Genomic DNA, 20,168 nt, shown 5'->3' on the forward strand with positions numbered 1-20,168 from the left:
AGATTCATTAATCATATGTAAATAAACAGAAATCTCTTCTGTAACACCTGACATATATAAAACCATGAGACACAAATTTTTAGAGCTCACTGATATTATTTGATCTAGTCAAGATGCTCTATTATTTCAATACCCACTAATATAACTCAGGTGTCTTTGAAAAGTGATACTCTTTGCATATAAATAGATGGGAGAAATATTGTGTTTTATTCGTAAAAGGTTTTTTTGGTTTTCTTCTGTTCTGTGTTTTATTTCTTTCTTTCTCTCTTTTTGAAGTGTTGTAACTGTGTGAGTATAATTTAGAAAACTTTGTTTTATTTTTGTATATATTTTTTTAAAGATTTATTTTTGAGGGACAGAGCACATGAGAGATTGGGGGAAGGGGCAGAGAACAGAGAATCCTGAAGCAGACCCCCTGCTCAGCACAGAGCCTGACGTGGGGCTCAATCCCAGGACCCTGAGATCATGACCTGAGATGAAATCAAGAGTTGGCTGCTTAACCAACTGTGCCACCCAGGTGACCCTAGAACACTTTGTTTTTATACAAATGTTGCAAAACGCAGAAAGGCTGAACATTCTCAAAATGCTTACTGACTTTCAACAAAATGTCACCTAATTCCTGAGGAACATAAGTATTTTTAAGGGATTTTAAGACAATCTTAAACATCTTCATATCCATTTTGTTCTTTGAAGTTTATAATATTTACTATGAAAGATTTATTTATAAAAAGAACTCATTAAATTATATTTAGTTCAATAAAACCATGAATTATCTTCATATATCTTCATATGACCAGTAGGATTGTGAAAATATATTTTGTAAACCTCCTATTTCCAAATAAGCTCATCTAAGCACAGTGCCCCTGCAAAATGACTTTTAATACTCTTTTCAAGTAACAAACTTAAATGGTAAAACTCCTAAATTTTAAGTATCTTGCAGTTTGTTGACATTAAAGCTCTTTGTTGCAGTTAGTAGTAATCATACATAACTATACATAATCTTTTACTCAACTCTCCAAACTAAATATTTAATTTTTAAAAGTCCTAACTTGACATAACTTACAAATAGTCAATGAAAGTGAAGAATCATGACAAATGGTATGTGCTTAATTTTCATGACTAATTTTACTTTTAAAGTGTGTATTTATTAGCCACTTTTGCAGTGTTAATGAAAGGACACTTCTTTTTTGTTTCTTTTCTTTTCTTTCTTTCTTTTTTTTTTTTTTTTTTTTTTAGTGTGGATGCCCTACTTGTATCTTAACTTTGTCATTTTTGCCCAGACCACTACCAACATACAGACATGGCTACTTCACATCTTTTTAAAATAGGAAAAAGTATACAGAAATTTGTGAAGCTTCTGAATGCATTTTTTTACATTTTTTAATATTCAATTATCACTTAAAATTGTTTCACATCTCATTCCTAATAGGAACATTTTTTAAAAACTACTTTGTCACATTCCAAAGCACTACATGTTTTTTATAAAACCAATGGTCACACATACCTCATTGGTTATAATACTTAATATAATTATATAATGGCAATAACAACTTCATCAGGAATAGCTATCAAAATATACACAAATAACTCTTGGTAAGCATACAATTCAGTTAGTGGGAGAAAAGAGAGAAAAGGAGTAGCCTACCAGGGGTAATCATTCATCCTGACATAGACATAAAGCTACTTATTTTATAAAGAAGATTCAAAGATTTAATCTGTCATATTCTTCACATGGAAATGAGAGTTTTTGCTATATTTAGTATGGATATTCTGAATTTCCATACTGTAATTCTTATTCATTTGAAACATCTTTCTCTGTAAAATATTTTATACTTTCATAGCTTTTTTAATTTTAAAGATAAGCAATTATGAATATTTTGGACACCTGTAAGCTAAACCCCACTGCTAATTTACCCTTGTGTGGTTACCGATGATTAGAAATATTTAGTTTTGGAAAAAACGTATTTAGTTTTGATCAAGATTGGAAATACATAAACTGGTCTACAATATTAAAACTAACAATACATTCTTTATGCAACCTTAAAGATGCTAACACCTCAGGGAGGGGAAAAGATGGCGGAAGAGTAGGGGACCCTATTTCAGCCAGTCCCATGAATTGAGCTGGATATCTACCAGACCATCCTGAACATACACAAAATCAGCCTGAGAAGTAAGAAGATACATCTGATCTCTACAAACGAGTATCTCCGACCCTGGGTATCAAGGTACAGAGCTGGGAGCTGAGAGTCTGCTTGCAGATATTGGAAGATAAATGGAAGAGGGAGGGAGCTTCCCCGCTTGGGTGCCGGGAAGCAGAAGCCTCCTGCACTGGGGAGCAGGCCTGACTAGCCCACCGTAGCCGTGGGGAAACCAGACTGAAACCGAGAGCTCGGGAGCAAGTGAACCAGACTGAAACCGGGACCTCAGGAGTGCCCGCAAACTGGGGGCAGCTGGCAGTTTTAGAAACACAAAGGGCAGAGACATGCCAGCACTGGGAGTGAGGACTAGAAGAGAGGCTGTGGGATGCACCATCGTAAGGCTGCGGGTTTTTAGCAGCACTGACAGAAATGGAGTTAGAGTGGCCTGGAGAGCTCAGTTACGAGCAGACTTCAATCTCTGTTCTGAGACAGAGGTATGGATATGGTCACTGCTGCTCTGACTCAGAAGAGACACAGAAAGTCAAAAGGGAAAGCCACTAGAGAACAAAAGCCCAAAAAACCAGTTTTCACTTTGCCCATCCCCCCCCCCATAGAGGACAGGGCAACTCTGCTCAAACAGGATTGGCTGAGTATCAGCACGGCAGGCCCCTCCCCCGAAGTCAGGCTGAAAGAACAAGAAGATCACATCCCTAAGGTCCCTATAGAACAAGTGATCTTGCTTGGGTCCTGGTCAATAATTTGGGCTCTGTACATCCCCGCAACCACACCTCATGAGAATGACAAGGAGGAGGAACCCCCAACAAAGGAAAGAAACAGAGATTGTGGCCTCTGCCACAGAACTAATGGATATGGATATAACCAAATTGTCAGAAATGGATTTCAGAGTAACAATGGTCAAGACGATGTGTAGGCTTGAAAAAAATATTAACGAAAATATAGAATCTCTAAGGGCTGAAATGAGAACGAATCTGGCAGAAATTAAGAATGCTATGAATCAAATGCAGTCTAACCTGGATGTTCTGACAGCCAGGGTAAACAACGCAGAAGAACGAATTAGTGAGTTAGAGGATGAGATGATAGAAAAGAAGGAAAAAGAAGAAACATGGGTAAAGAAACTCCACCTCCAAGAAAAAAGGCTATGGGAGATAACTGGCTCAATGTAACGTTCCAATGTCACAATCATTAGCATCCCAGAGGGGTTGAGAAAGAGAGAGGTCTAGAAGGGATATTTGCAAAACTGTAGCTGAGAACTTCCCTAATCTGGTGAAGGAAACAAGCATTCATGTCCAAGAGGCAGAGAGGACCCCTCCCAAGATCAATGAGAACAGACCAACACCATGACACATAATAGTACAATTCGCAAATCATAGATTCAAGGAAACAATCTTGAAAGCAGTGAGAGGGAAGAGATTCCTCACATACAGAGGGAGGAACATCAGAATAATGTCAGACCTGGTCTACAGAGATTTGGCAATCTAGAAAGGGCTGGCAAGACATATACAGACCACTAAGTGAGAAGAACATATAGCCAAGGATACTTTATCCAGCAAGGCTGTCATTCAGAATGGATGGAGAGACAAGGAATTTCTAAGACCAACAGAAACTGAAAGAATACGTGACCTCAAAGCCAGCCCCACAAGAAATATTAAGGGGATTCTATAAAAGGAGAGAGACCCCGAGAATGATACAGAACAGAAATTCAGAGACAATCTATAGAAACAAGGACTTCACAGGCAGCATGACAACATTAATATCATATCTCTCAATAATCACTGTCAGTGTGAATGGCCTAAATGCTCCCATAAAACACCACAGGGTTGCAGATTGGATAAAAAGACATGACCCATCCATATGCTGTCTACAAGAGACTCATTTCAAACCTAAAGATACATCCAGACTGAAAGTGAAGGGATGGAGAACCATTTTTCATGCCAATGGACCTCAAAAGAAAGCTGGGGTAGCAATTCTCATTATCAGACAAATTAGATTTTAAGCTAAGGACTGTAGGTAGAGATACAGAAGGACACTATATCATTCTTAAAGGGTGTATCCAACAAGAGGATCTAACAATTATAAATATCTATGTCCCCAACAGGGGAGCAGCCAGCTACATAAGCCAACTCTTAATCAGAATAAAGAGACATATAGACAATAATACATTAATAGTAGGGGACCTCAACACTCCACTCTTATCAACAGATCATCTAAGCAGAAAATCAACAAAGAAACAAGAGCTTTGAATGAAACAATGGACTAGATGGACCTCATAGAAATATACAGAACAACAGAATACTCATTCTTTTCAAATGCACATGGAACTTTCTCCAGAATACACCATATACTGGGTCACAAAACAGGTCTCAATCAATACCAAAAGACTGAAATTATTCCCTACATATTCTCAGACCACAATGCTTTGAAACTGGAACTCAATCACAAGGAAAATTTTGGAAGAAACTCAAACACTTGGAAACTGAGAACCATCCTGCTTAAGAATGATTGGGCAAACCAGGAAATTAAAGAACTTAAGCAATTTATGGAAACCAATGAGAATGAAAACACATTGGTCCAAAACCTATGGGACACTGCAAAGGCTGTCCTAAGGGGAAATACAAAGCCATCCAAGCCTCACTCAAAAGAACAGAAAAATCTAAAATACAGTCCTTATAGTCTCACCTTAAGAAGCTGGAGATAGAACCAAAGAACAGGCCTAAGCCACTCATGAAAAGACAACTGATTAAGATTAGAGCAGAGACCAACAAATTAGAAACCAGAAGTCCAACAGAGCTGGTTCTTTGAGAGAATTAATAAGACTGATAAGCCACTGGCCATACTTATTTAAAAGAACAGAGAAAGGACCCAAACTAATAAAATTATGAATGAAAGGGGAGAGATCACAACTAACACCAAGGAAATAGAAACAATCATTAGAAACTATTATCAACAACTATATGCCAATAAATTAAGCAACCTGGAAGAAATGGATGCCTTCCTGGAAACCTATAAACTATCAAGACTGAAACAGGAAGAAACTGAGTATCTAAACAGACTGATTAATTGTGAAGAGGTTGGAATAGTGATAAGAAACCTCCCACAAAACAAGAGTCCAGGGCCTGGTGGATTCCCTGAGGAATTCTACAGACATTCAAAGAAGAAATGATACCTATTCTCCTGAAGCTGAAGGAAAACTACCAAAACAGAAGAAACAGAAGGAAAACTACCAAACTCATTCTATGAGGCCAGGATTACCTTGATCCCCCAACCAGGCAAAGACCCCATCAAAAAGGAGAATTACAGACCAATATCCCTGATGAATATGGTTGCCAAAATTCTCAACAAGTTCCTAGCTAACAGGATCCAACAGTACATTAAAAGGATTATCCATTAAGATGAAGTGGAAAGAACCATATGATCCTCTCAATTGATGCAGAAAAAGCATTTGACAAAATACAGCATCCTTTCCTGATTAAAACCCTTCAGAGTGTAGGGATAGAGGGTACATTCCTCAATTTCATAAAAACCATCTATGAAAAACCTACAGCGAATAGCATTCTCAATGGGGAAAAGCTGAGAGCCTCTCCCTTAAGATCAGGAACATGACAAGGATGGCCACTCTCACCATTATTGTTCAACATAGTACTAGAAGTCCTAGCAACAGCAATAAGACAACAAAAAAGAATAAAAGGTATTCAAATTGTCAAGGAAGAAGTCAAACTCTCTCTCTTCGCAGATGACGTGATACTTTATATGGAAAACCCAAAAGACTCCACCTCCAAATTACTAGAATTCATAAAACAATTCTGTAATGTGGCAGGATACAAAATCAATGCTCAGAAATCAGTTGCATTTCTATACATTAACAATGAGACTGAAGAAAGAGATATTAGGAAATCGATTCCATTTACAAAAGCAACAAAAACCATAAGATATCTCGGAATAAACTTAACCAGAGAGGTAAAGGATCTGTACTCTAGAAACTACAGAACACTGATTCAAGACATTGAAGAAGACACAAAAAGATGGAAAAACATTCCACGCTCATGGATCGGAAGAATAAACATAGTTAAAATGTCTATGCTACCCAGAGCAATCTATACTTTCAATGCCATCCCGATCAAAATACCAATGCCATTTTCCAAAATGCTAGAACAAACAATCCTAAAATTTGTGTGGAATCAGAAAAGACCCCGACTCACCAAGGAAATGTTGAAAAAGAAAAACAATGCTGGAAGAATCACATTGCCTGATTTCAAGCTATACTACAAAGCTGTGATCACCAAGACATCATGGTACTGGCACAAAAACAGACATGTAGACCAATGGAACAGAATGCAGACTCCATAAATGGGCCCTCAACTCCATGGTCAACTAATCTTTGACAAAGAAGGAAAAAACGTCCAGAGGAAAAAAGACAATCTCTTCAATATATGGTGCTGGGAAAATTGGACAACTATATACAGAAGAATGAAACTTGACCACTCTCTTATACCATACACAAAGATAAACTCCAAATGGATGAACAACCTCGATGTGAGACAGGAATCCATCAAAATATAGAGAACATAGGCAGTAACCTCTTCAACATAGCCACAGCAACTTCTTTCATGACATGTCTCCAAAGGCAAGGGAAACAAAAGCAAAAATGAACTTTTAGGACTTCATCAAGATAAAAATCTTCTGCACAGCAAAGGAAACAGTCAACAAAACAAAGAGGCAACCCATGGAATGACAGAAGATATTTGCAAATGACACTACAAATAAAAGACTGGTATCTAAGATCTATCAAGGACGTCTCAAACTCAATACACAAGAAACAAATAATCAAATCAAAAAATGGGCAGAAGATATGAACAGACACTTTTCCAATGAAGACATGCAAATGGCTAACAGATACATGAAAAAATGTTCAACATCATTAGCCATCACGGAAATTCAAATCAAAAACCGCATTGAGATATCATCTTATGCCAGTAGAATGGCAAAAATTAACAAGGCAAGAAACAACAAATGCTGGAGAGGATGTGGAGAAAGGGGAACCCTCTTACACTGTTGTTGGGAATGCAAGTTGGTACAGCTACTTTGGAAACCAGTGTGGAAGTCCCTCAAAAAGTTAAAAATAGAGCTACCCTATGACCCAGCACTTGCACTACTGGGAATTTACCCCAAAGATAGAGACATAGTGAAGAGAAGGACCATATGCACCCCAATGCTCATAGCAGCATTGTCCACAATAGCCAAACCATGGAAGGAGCTGAGATGCCCTTCAACAGATGAATGGATAAAGAAGATATGGTCCATATATACAATGGAATATTACTCAGGTACTAGAAAGAATGATTACCCAACATTTGCATCAACATGGATGGGACTGGAGGAGATAATGCTAAGTGAAATAAGTCAAGCAGAGAAAGACAATTATCATATAGTTTCACTCATTGGTGGAACATGAGGATAGCAGGGAGACTGGTAGAAGGAAGGGAAAAATGAAGGGGGGTGCTAAACAGAAGGGGAAATGAACCACAAGAGACTATGGACTCTGGGAAACAAGCTGAGGGTTTTAGAGGGGAGGGGGGTGGGGGGATAGGCTAGCCCAGTGATGGGTATTAAGGAGGGCACGTATTGCATGGTGCACTGGGTGTTATATGCAAACAATGAATCATGGGACACTACATCAAAAACTAATGATATACTGTATGGTGACTAACATATCATAATAATAAAAAAAAAGATGACAGTAAAGTATGGAACACCAAAAACAAAACAAAACAAAACAAACAAACAAAAAACCCACAAAAAAACCAAACCAAAACAAAACAAAAGATTCTAATACCTAATGCTTTCTTGAATAAACCCCAATTCATTATGATGTGTTTTCAGTTTTATATGCTGTTGGATTCAATTTTTCCTACATTTATAAGAAATTTTATAGTTTCCTTTCATATGATGACCTTTTGGTTTTGCAATTAAGGTCATGCATACTTCATTATTTTCTGAAAGACTATGAAATATTAGCATTATTTCTTCCTAACGTTTGACTGAAATTATTTAAGACTTATGGGCCTAGAGTTTTTGTTGTAGAAAGGCTTTTAATTTTAAATATAACTTCATTATTTGAAATGGAGGATTTTTTTATTTTTGGCAGAATCAGACTAATTTATGTTTTTCTACAAAAAACTCTTTTCATTTAGGTTGCCAAATTTATTGGCATAAAATACTTCCTAATTGTCCCTTCTATTATTTTTGGAAATTTCTAAAGTGATGTCCTTTATGTCATTTCTGATTCAGGTAATCAGTGTCTCCTCATTTTTTGTCTTCATAAGCCTGGAAAGAGATACTTTGTATTTTTATATTTTTTTCAAAGAACCAGATTTTGGATTCAATTTTTTTCTATTGATATTTTGTTTCTATTTTATTTATTTGTGCTCCTATCTTTGCATTTTCCTTCTTTTTTTTTTCCCTTAACATGTTTTTTATTTTAAAGTATTATGCTGGAAACTTATTGAGACTTTTTTTCCAATATAGGCATTTCAAATTATTTCCCTCTATGCATGGGTTTGGTTGTTTTGCATAAATTTTGATATATCCAGTTCAAAATATGTCTTAAATAATGATACAGTTTATAAATAAATTAAAGGGGCAAAAAATTGTATTTTTACACTAATATGGATACTTCATTTCTGATATTCTCCAGTCTTTTCTGAGGCTATGTTTTCCTCTATTACATTTCGTGTGAAGAATAACCTTATTTATAGTGCATGTCTGCTCAACTGATTCTTAGTTTCATCAATTTTACTTTAATTTTTGAATGACATTTTTTCTGGATATAGAATTAAGGGTTAAGTTTTTCTTGTTTGCTTTGTTTTTTTAAGTTTTTCTACTCCCTTCCATCACCATGGGTTCTCACAGTAAGACAGCCATTAATTGAATCATTATTTCCCTGGATATGTTATTTTTCTCTTGGTTCTTTCAAGCTTTGCTATATATTTTTGGCTTTCAACAGTTTGAACATGATGTATCTCAGCATGAAACAAATATTTATATTTATTCTGTTTGGTGTTCATCTTGTGTCTGAAAATTTCTTTTAACAAATTTGGAAAAATTATGACCATTATTTTCCTGATTTCTTTTTTCAATTCTTGTTCTCTTCCCTCTGTTATTCCAAGTACAAATATACCTGGCAATTGAGATTATAATATTCTGTCCATATTTTTCATTATTTCTTATCTATATTCTTCACCTTGCATTATGTCCATTGATATATGTTCAGTTTATACTTTGTTATGTCCATTTCATTAAGTCCATCCAGGGAATATATTTTTCAGAAATTGCAATTTCTAGTTCTAGGATTTCTATTCAATTATATCTATTGTTTCTATCCCTTTCTGAGAGTTCCTTTTCTACTGAGATTTAATGTATTAAAAACACATGTTACTTTAATTAAATATGGTTGTAATAGCCACTTGAAAGTATTTGTCTCTTACCTAATGGTTACTTCTTCTCAGGGCCAGTTTTGTTTGATTTTCTTTTCATGCTAGTATATTTTTTGTATTTTTGGCTTTTCATACTTTGAGTAATTTTGGATTTCATCCTGGACATTGTTAATGACTATTATTTTCTATTTTGGCTATAGAAATAATTATCAGTAGTAGTATTTGGTGAATATTTTTTATTTTAACATGCAATTTTGTTGACTAGGTTTGAACTATGTACTGTTTTCTTATATTCCATCTCCTCTGTCACTTATATCTTTGTCTTTAGTTGGACTGTTTGTGTCTGTTTAAAAAATGTATGACTCAGAATTCTAGACAGATGTGACTGGACAGAGCATGGGGATTTTTATTCTGTTTTGTTTTGTTTTTGTCTTGAAGTATTTCCCCCATTCTCCTCAGTGTCATGCTTTCTAGTTTTTTTTTTTTTCCTCATTCCCCAAGCCAAGAGAATTATGGGATTTTTATTTGTGCCCTCATTTGAAGCTATACAAAATGTGTGTACTGTCCATGGTCATAAGCTAAAACCAAGGAGATGGGAAACGTACATAGCTTCATGCCTCCTTGCCTTCAAACAAATATGCCTTCCCACTAGAATCGGCCTGCTTTTGTTTACTCTTCAGTACCCTCCTACAGTTGCTTCTTGTATTATGACCATGGTATAATAGTTGTTCTCACTTTTGGTGGAGTCTTAGCTGGTCATATTGAGGAATAGAACCACCAAGATAGATAGGTAGGTAGGTAGGTAGGTAGGTAGATAGATTGCATTTTCTGAATTTATTCTGAAGTCTATTAGTTAGAACTAAGTAATTAAAATCTAGCTCAAAAAGTTTTAATTTGTATCAAATCAACTGATAATGTATTCACACTGTAGAAAATATAAACTACTGTAAGTGAAAAGAAGAAATAATGGTCACTAATCATTATAATATGTGAAGGTAACTACTTTTCAGATTTTGGTGTATAATTCTCCATTTTTGTTTACCTTATGGGTTATATCTTATATTTTCTATTTATTTTAATATAATTTTAATTATATCAATACACTATTTCCTTAAGTCTAAATTATAACAATATCAAATTATGCTTAAATATCAATGCTAATTTCAACTCAAATGCATTACAACATTTACCATAAATACATATATGCATACATATGTTTCATAAGATATGCAGAAATGACAAATTTCCATCATTGACATTAAATGCTCAAACTGATTAGCATGAAATTTGTTGTGCTAAATAGCCTGAGAAGAGGGGAGCATGAAATTGACTTGACATGTTAATATCATATTTTACAGCGAGTCACATTATAATTAAATGGGAATTATATTGTAACTACACATGGTGCCTTTGCCTTCAGAAAATACTCTTACTCTAAACAAATCTATGGGAGTATCATTGGTCCCATAAGGAGACACGCTTATTTGAAACCTGCTAAAATTTCTGAGATTTACATATGTCCAAATTTAGAGAAGATCCTTAGTGTTCAAGTATTCAGAGTGTAAATTTAAGACAAACTACTGACAAAACAAGAAGACATTTAATATCTGAAATCTGCAAATGGTTGTGTTTCTAACTGAAGCTGGTAAATATTTTATGCCTGATCCAGGAAACTTACATGTGCCAGAATAAATGGTAAATTCATATCTAAAGTCAATTTCCAAACAAAAACAACCAGCCACTAATGCAAAGAAGGATATAATTTTGTATGAGAGAATTATTTAGTTTCTTATAAATATTATCTATGTTTTTAACTTCTACTGCCGTTAAATTTTAATCAACATTTTTCAATTTTTTCAAAACCAGGTTAATACCTCGTTTGTATAGGACTATATTATAAACATGTATCTTTTTACGTAAGAATTGGATAACATTTTTTAGTTACAGTGTGGATCGTCATAAAAAGGGTTACATTTATTACAACAATTCCTCTGCTCATAATTAGAAGCATGCAAATAATGTTGACAGCTGGGTTTAATGCCTTTTTATTTGATTTTAATGGGTTTATCCCTAAGAACAAAGTGACGATCAAAAAAAGTTATAGTTTTGTCAAGGTCACAAATTGATTTGTGCATGGTTATAACGCAAGCCATAAATTCAATTCCAACTTTTTTTTTACTTCTTCCTAAACCCATAAAAATCTTTACCTGTAATTGTGCCTAGTAAAGCTACATCTTCTTCAAAATTCATATATATTTTAGCTGATTTCTTCATATGAATGCTATGTTAGAGTAACATATTTTAAATGGAATATTGTCAGAGAGAAGTTACAACAGGTGACCATAAAATAAGTAAAACAAATAGTAGCTTCATATTTTTTCTTCATGAAGTCAGTTAATGGCAAGTCCATTGTGGAGGAACAGTACAGTATAATGATTAGAGTGTGATCTCTGGATTTAAGACTTGGCTCTACAAATTACTAGCAGTTTTACTTGAGGCAAGTTTCTCTGTGCCCAAATCCCCTACCTGTAAAATGTGTATAATGGTAGCATACACAGTTCAAAAGTTTTTGTAGATTAAGCCAAATTAATATTTAGAAAGTACATAAAATGGTAACTGGTGTTATCCTGATTATGAAGTACAACATTTTAAGACAGGTATGAAAATAGCATTAGCTGTCTTGTTTGCTCCTCTAACTCTTGTGTTTGGCCAGGGTATTTACAAAATCTCTAATAAGCAAATTGCCATTTAAATTTGTTTAATACATTTGCTTAAAGGACACAACACTGGGTAAATATTTGATGGTTCTATTCTGTTTTTATATCCAAAAGTCTCTGTTCCGTAGTGGGCGTGCATGTGTTTATAAATAACATACTTAAATTTGACAGATTAAATAGTTTAATTCAGTAGATTGTGAATAATGGAAGTCAGAAAATTGAAAATATTGTACCAAAGATATGTGAGAAAAAAGGGATTACCTTTCAACACTATCAGATAGGACTCTGTGTGGATTTACTTGTGGGTGTGGAGAGCTAGTCAATACTTCTATATTCATTCAGGAACTCTGGCATTACAGTGGCTGCCTACCAGGATAGTGATGTCTGAGAACAGGTGGACTTCAAGCTTTGAGACTACATCTGGTTAGAAATAAATGGAATTCACCCAAAACGAAACAAATCAACAAAAGAGTTTGTTTGTCAATGGCACAATACCAAGCCACATGAAAGTATGTTGAAAAATACACAAGACTCTGTCTGGTTTAAACTACTAAATACAAGAAAATATTTTGTGCCTATTTTCTTCGAAATCTTGCCCAGGTAGTCAAAAATAGTCAGTCAGCATTTTTAAGAACCTGTAGAATTACAACAGTTGATTTAAAACAGATGCTTAGAAAATACCATACTGAGAAAAAGCGTATAATACACCTTTCATTTCTCAATTTAGGAGACTCACTATTAGGGGCACCTGGGTGGCGCAGTCGTTAAACGTCTGCCTTCGGCTCAGGGCGTAATCCCAGCATTCTGGGATCGAACCCCACCTCAGGCTCCTCCACTAGGAGCCTGCTTCTTCCTCTCCCACTCCCAGCCTGCTCTCTCGCTGGCTGTCTCTCTCGCTGTCAAATAAATAAATAAAATAAAATAAAAAGGAGACTCACTATTAAATGTTATTCATAAAACGGAGATCGAATATGTAGTATAAACCTGACTTCAGACATTAAAGATACTTGTCCCTCACAACAAAGAACTATAGCTTTGATGGAGGGTCTGTTTAATTCACAAAATAATTCTGCTGGTTTGAATTTTTTAATCCATTTGAAAGACTGGTTGAAATTCTACACTGAATGTTTTAAAGACATGAATATCAACTCAAAATTGGATTTTAAAATTATTATTACATTTGACATTTGCAAATCTTTAACTTGTAGATTTACAGTTAATTTTTTCAAAGTAAATAGTCTTTTAAAATTAGTTAACCTCTCTTTCTATAAATGAGAAACTTTGGGAATCTACATTTTAGGAATCAATTAAAATTACCCAATTATTATTTTGGGTAATTTCTGTATTGATGCACTGTTGTTAGCATTATGAACAAATAGATTTGGATTCTCTTCTGTAGAGCTTGCCATACCTAACCCTTAGGGAGTTTCATAATGTGAACATAAGCTCTCTCTATATTTTTGAAAAATCTAAACTCATTTTAAAATATGAGTCAAGAATTTTTTTTTTCTGAATTGAGGTTCTTTCAACTACAGATTGTATTTTAGACATGTCAAAACTATATCTGCTTAGAAAGGTGCTAAATTCATCATAGATAATTAACGCTGGACATCCTAGGGAAATAATTTAAATAAACATAACTGACCACTGACCTATCTCAAACTAGAATAAAAATGATTATGACTGGAAGTATCTCCAAAATGGGAACTTAGTACAGTGAAGTAATAGAGAAAAAAATTAAAGAATAAGGAATAAAAAGTACAATGAGAAACCCCTTGGATCACTCCTCACTCACTTATATATTCATTCAACATATATTTATGAAGATCTAATTTTGTGCCAAAACTTTGCTAGGCATGGAAGACACAGGGAGAAGAAAGTACACACGTTTACTTCTTTGTGAAAATTACAGCCTAATGGGGAAGAGATTGGGGAGTGGCAAAAACATAGGACAAAGTAAAATTAACTGCAGAATATTGAAAAATATATATGCTGTTGGTTGACCCCTGAAATCCAATTTGAACTGGGAAAAAAATGAAATCAGACATTGGTGGTTTGACAGCAACAACAACAAAAAAGTAATACAGCATTCAGAACATTAAAGGTCAAAAGAGAGCATATTCTTGCCGTGATCTAAATGAATTTATCCCCACCCTTCAGTACATTCTTACACGCACCTAAGCTCTGAGGTCAAACTTCTTAACCACATAGAATCTGTACTCCTACCCAATGATTTGTAAGATTCAGTTTCTGTCAATTTACTGTTACCAAACAACCTGGTTTTGTGAACTACCATTCCTTGAATGGAGACCCTACATTACATGATGATGCAAATACTTCGTAATTTCTGTTTCTGGTAACACAGTTTGTCTACAGAAACAAAACCACACAGTTCATAATTTGACCCCAAACTGTATCAAATACACATTATCTAAGTTTAGATAATGTAAGTTCAAGCTTAGAATTAGGAAAAGCATGATTCACCCACATAGCTTATTTAATATAAAAAGACTATGGATATAGTCAAGTGTATGCAATATTATAATGTCATTAATGTATGAACTACTGATTATAAACCTAGTTGAATTTGCAGTTATTTCCCTTAACATGTTTAGGTTAATAATAATCTTAAAGAGAAAGATGAAAATTCACAAAACCACTCACAAAACTTTAAAAGAAGCCATGTTTTCTAACCAGCTAATATATGTATTTTTTTACCTTAAATATGCTTGGAAATTAACATACTAAAATACAGGCTTCATCCAAGGAGGCTTCCCTAGATTTGATTTACATTAGCCCAAGTTTCAGTGGTAATTATTAGAGATGGGTCATTTAACCTCCCTGTAGTTAGAATACCAATGAGCCAGTTCTCTTAGAAAATTTCCCTGTTTGTAGACAGACACCTCTTCAGTTTGAGTATTATAGCAATAAAAAGCTGCTCTCCATATAAGATATGTATGCAAGCCATCCTTAATAGCCCCAAAGGAATACCACCCACGGTATTCTAATACGTTTATTCAGTCTTTACATAGAACTGATACCCTGAGCTTACATGGTTGATGGGCCAAACTTTTCTGAGCAAAGTACAGAATTTAATTTTAAGAAGTAAGGAACAGGCAGGTTATTAGACAGTGTATCACTTTCACTGGGGCTAGGGTCCAGGGTAAATGCTCTGATGGAGTTGCATTTCTGTGGGACTGGTGAAAAAAGAAGTTTGGCAAACAATAAATAAACGTCTAGCTTGGAAATCAGATTCCAAAAATACTTGAGTAATATCTCAATTAATGTATTTTTTTCCCAAAACACTTAAATACTATAGAGATATGCTGTGACTTTGGAGAAATGAACTGCTAAAAGAACAATGTATAAACAACTCTCAGAATGATTTCTTACAATAACAGTTTTCAAGACAATTTTGTACATATTCCCTCTCTCTCCTTTTTTTTTTTTTTCTCTTTTTGTCTAGCTTTTCCTCTTCAGGCTAATTTCTTTACATATTCTGTGTGTGTGTGTGTGTGTGTGTGTGTGTGTGTGTGTGTGTGTTTCTCTCTTCTGTGTCAGTATTAAATATAGTAAAGCAAGGGCAGATGAAAAATGGTTAGAGTTCATTCATTCTAGAGGTGTCATCCAATTCAATTTATCTAGACTATACGAAATAGCTTGGCTCTTGCCTTGTACAAATCTAGGTTTCAGCCTTGCATTTGATCCTGTGATCCCCTCAAACCATCAACATCAACATCAGCATCTTCAATAGATTTCCCTTTTGTGTTAGAGTCATACCCTTTCTTTTTAACAAGCAGTCTAAGTGACACGAGGGTCACTAATTGGCTATATTTTTTTGAATGAATACATATGTCCATCTTTAGGACATGAGTAGAAATAAATCTTTTCTCAAGAATTCTTTCTGTAATTTGCATTACTGTAGATAGAATGAGACATTACATAACATAGGAGTAGGTTGTATAGCAAAGTCAACATCTCATTTTCATTGTGTTCTAACAATGTGGTCACTCAGTTTGCTATGTAGAATCTAACACCTGCTATTCTGTTTGCTTAAGAATTTATCACTGCTTTTATAAAACTGATCAAAAAAGCTTAATTTATTGAGTTTAACTTCCAATGAAAAATACATTTTTTATATTAAGACATATAAGGGGTGCCTGGTGGCTGACTCATGATCTCTGCTCAGGTCTTGATCTCAGGGTTGTGAATTCAAGCCCTCCATTGGAGCCTACTTAAATAAATTAATTAATTAATAAATTAATAAATTAAATAAATAAAAAGTTTTTGTAATAGAAAGGAGTGAGGAAATTATATTATTTTAATATAATTATAGAAAACCAAAAAAATCTAGCTGTAGAAACTGGAACAGTAGCTCTAGAAAATGCTAGGGGTAAAACAGTCTGAGCAAGTTTCATATAGATGCGTTTTTAGGAAAATCCTGCCTAATTATAAGCTATTTTAATGTGTTATTCTATCTTTTTCCCTATAGGCTATTTGACAGAGTAAATAACATCCTGAAAGGACACCATTACTGCCTGTCTACTACCCACGCTCTTCTCATGACAACTCAGAAAAGGTGACTGCAGGGATTGTCTTGGCAATCCTGTCTGTTTGGAAGTCTTACTTCATCTAAGTCAAATCCCTTGTGGCAAATGCCAGTCATATGCCCTCATTTTATTTCCAGTAGGAGCAAAATTCCGAAAGCATATTATTGCAAGAACTGTATATTGTAGTGGTTAAGAGCACCTGTTTCTGGAGTCAGAACCCTGCCTCTATCTTGCATTATCTTTGCGACTTTGTGCAATCTGTTTTACCTACTGGAGTCTCCATTTCTCACATATGAGGCAAGACTATTGAAGGCGCTTACTACAACCAGGAATGTCTGTCATGATCAATTGGAATACTCAAGGTAAAATTATCAGCACATTCCCTGGATAAGTATGTACTCAAAAAGAGTTGGCTTTTAACAAATTGTGTTTATATAGCCTGTAAGTAAAACAAATGAATTGGTATATATTTTTGTTATCCCCAAAAGTCATATTCCCCAAAAAGACAATCTAGGAAAAATGTATTATTCTTTCAACAACACAAATATTTACTAGGTGTCTACCATGCAATAGACACTGTTAGAACTAGTGATATTTCATAGAGGAAGAATAGATCATGAGTCAAAATATCTAATAGGGTAATTGCTTGCTGTATGATTTTTAAGAGGAGTATGTTCTTAGCATCTACTAGGACACACTGATTTTCAAGTCTCAAACAGGTTTTGAAGAGATATTAATTGAACAAGCACAGCATAAATTCCTAACCCAATATTCTCTTCTAAACCAAAGGACATTATCCATTTTAGCCACTATAACACTACAAAGCCTTTTTGAATACAAAAACCTCCAGTGCATGAAATGATTGATGATGATACTTCTGATGTTGTAAAGTTGTAATCTGTCTCTTGCTCAAATGGGATGCCAAGACAACTAATAAATTCCCCAACACTGGAGAGAAAGGCCTGAGGCATATAGAGGGTCAGTTGGAAGAGAATAGATTCCTTTTCTGAGCTTGCTAGAGTACAGGTCCAAAATCCCTTATCCACAGAAGTGTTTTTCTTACGTTTGTTGCAATTTTATTTGGCAGCCAAACCTGATGTGAATGATGAGACGATAAATAATAATGTTTAGTCTATGGTCCTTGTGGTGAATATCATATTAAAATTTTTGACTAGAATGTGCTCCTATAGACCCCACTGAGAGTGTTACACATTACACAGTCTATGTACTGCATTACCTTTAAAAAGTGAAAAATGCTAAATTCTGAAGTGCGAAACAGGGTCCTAGATATGTAACTGTGGACTTGTTTTGAGAAACTGGAAGAGTTGTTTTCCTCCCCAAATTTTACTTCCCCCATTTTTGTCAGTTGCTACATGTATGTGTGTTTTAAATATATTTTATATACAAAGTATATATAAATATATGAACATGTATTATGCATATTTTAATGTATGAGTAGAAAAAATATACTGATAATTCTATAATTCATGGAATGCAGTAATAAACTGCTTTTCAAAAATTCATACCACTTTTATTTTATTTTTGTTATTATAAATGTGATTAATATGTCTTCCTATTTAATTCTAGGATTTCCAGTAGAGATACTTTTTATATCCTAATAATTCACATTTTGTCTTTTGTGATTAATTCACTCATATAATTTGCCCTTTAAAAAATTTTTGAGTCCCATTAACTCATTAAAGCTCTATTTTAGGTCGACAGTCATTTCTCATTCTTATTATTTTACAGTTACATTATCTCAATATCTATAATTTTACAGTAGTTTTGAATACAGATAAACACTACAAATATTAAGATAAAAAGGGTTTTTCATTATTTCTTTCTAAAGTTTACATTTTTGGTGTTTCTACACAACTTTCAGTTACACAGTCACCAATAGATTTTCTCTTATATGAAATTGTAAACTTTACCTATTTTAACTATATTGACAACTTGTGTAAAACATAAAGTGAGAGAATTATGTTTTTCCCCAAATAATATTTTCCCAGGAGTTTTCATTTAGTCCTCAATTGTGTTATTTCATTAAATCACTATATTTATTAAGTTAAGACGGACAATGCTGTAATAGACTATATCTTGAGTGCCAGTTTTGACCAAAAGGCAGTGACTAAATATGCAGTATGGTGAGAGCAATTGGAGTTCGTTTTTAGACTTCATGGCAGAGAGAGCCAGCAGGGATGATCCAAATCGCCTGTTGATGAAGGGTAGGAAAGTTCTGGCACAGTTATCTGTACTTAACCATATGTGTTTAAGCGTTTCGTTTCTGCCTCATTTTTCCTGAACCTTTGATTAGTCTCAAACCTCATGCCAGGAATGCCATATTGAGTGTTAACTTTTCTACTTTATTTTAATATCTAATATTAAAATTATCACACTATTTTTTTCTTTTTCCCCACATGTGCCTTAAGTTCTCACATTTCATATGTTCAAATAAACCTTAGAATAATATATATTACATTAATAATAATGTATATTAGAGAATTTGATTGAAATATCTTTAAATCTGTCAACTAATTTATGGATAACTGACATCCCTTCAAGATTAAGTATACAAATATTCATATTATTTTGTTTGTCAGGAATATTAATAAGCATTCTATGGATGCTTTAATTTCATATATTATTCTCAGAACCAATAAGATCTTTAATTATCTTTTTAACCAATTAATAAAGAGAAGTTATAATTTTTTCCTGCCAGTTTATATATGAAAACCACAAGATCTTTTGGTCATTTTATGTCCAGTGAATTTACTAAATATTTTATATTCCAGTTGAATATATTTGGTTTACAAGGTAAATAACAGTATTTCCCGTGAAATGCCATTTTGCCACTTTCTGTTCTGTAGTTGTTTATTCTGCTTCATATTCCTAAATACTTGTGGCAAAAATGTCTCTATTTCTGTTAAAATAATAATTATAGGTATGTTTATTGCCTTCCTGATTTACATCAGAAAAACTGAAATTATTTATGTCAAACCTTACTAAGTTTAAGGATACAGTATTTCACCCTACTAAAAATTTCAGTAGAAAAGTTTTAGTAGACTATATCAAAAGATGTTAAGGATTACACATGATGATACTATCTTTCTTTACCTCTTAGTTTAGCTTAGTAATGCTTATATGTACCTATTACTGCTTACACATACAAACACACTGTAGTCAAGGTAAATACATATATGATTTTATGACAACTGTCTCTTCCTCCCATGCTTTGCCAAACTAGAAACAGTTTTCGTGTTCCATCTCTTCTCCTAGGTGTGGAACATTCTTTGGAATTCAATTCTCTTAGTT

General features: G+C 34.1%; 1 long non-coding RNA gene across 2 annotated transcripts in view; it reads right to left on the reverse strand.

Annotated features, from left to right (window-relative positions):
- Window positions 1-20,168, reverse strand: part of LOC113247903 (uncharacterized) — a 378,815-nt gene that overhangs the window by 272,827 nt on the left and 85,820 nt on the right. The window lies entirely within an intron of this gene.

Source organism: Ursus arctos, unplaced genomic scaffold, assembly GCF_023065955.2.
Source record: "Ursus arctos isolate Adak ecotype North America unplaced genomic scaffold, UrsArc2.0 scaffold_4, whole genome shotgun sequence".
In the NCBI taxonomy this organism is placed as follows: domain Eukaryota; kingdom Metazoa; phylum Chordata; class Mammalia; order Carnivora; family Ursidae; genus Ursus; species Ursus arctos.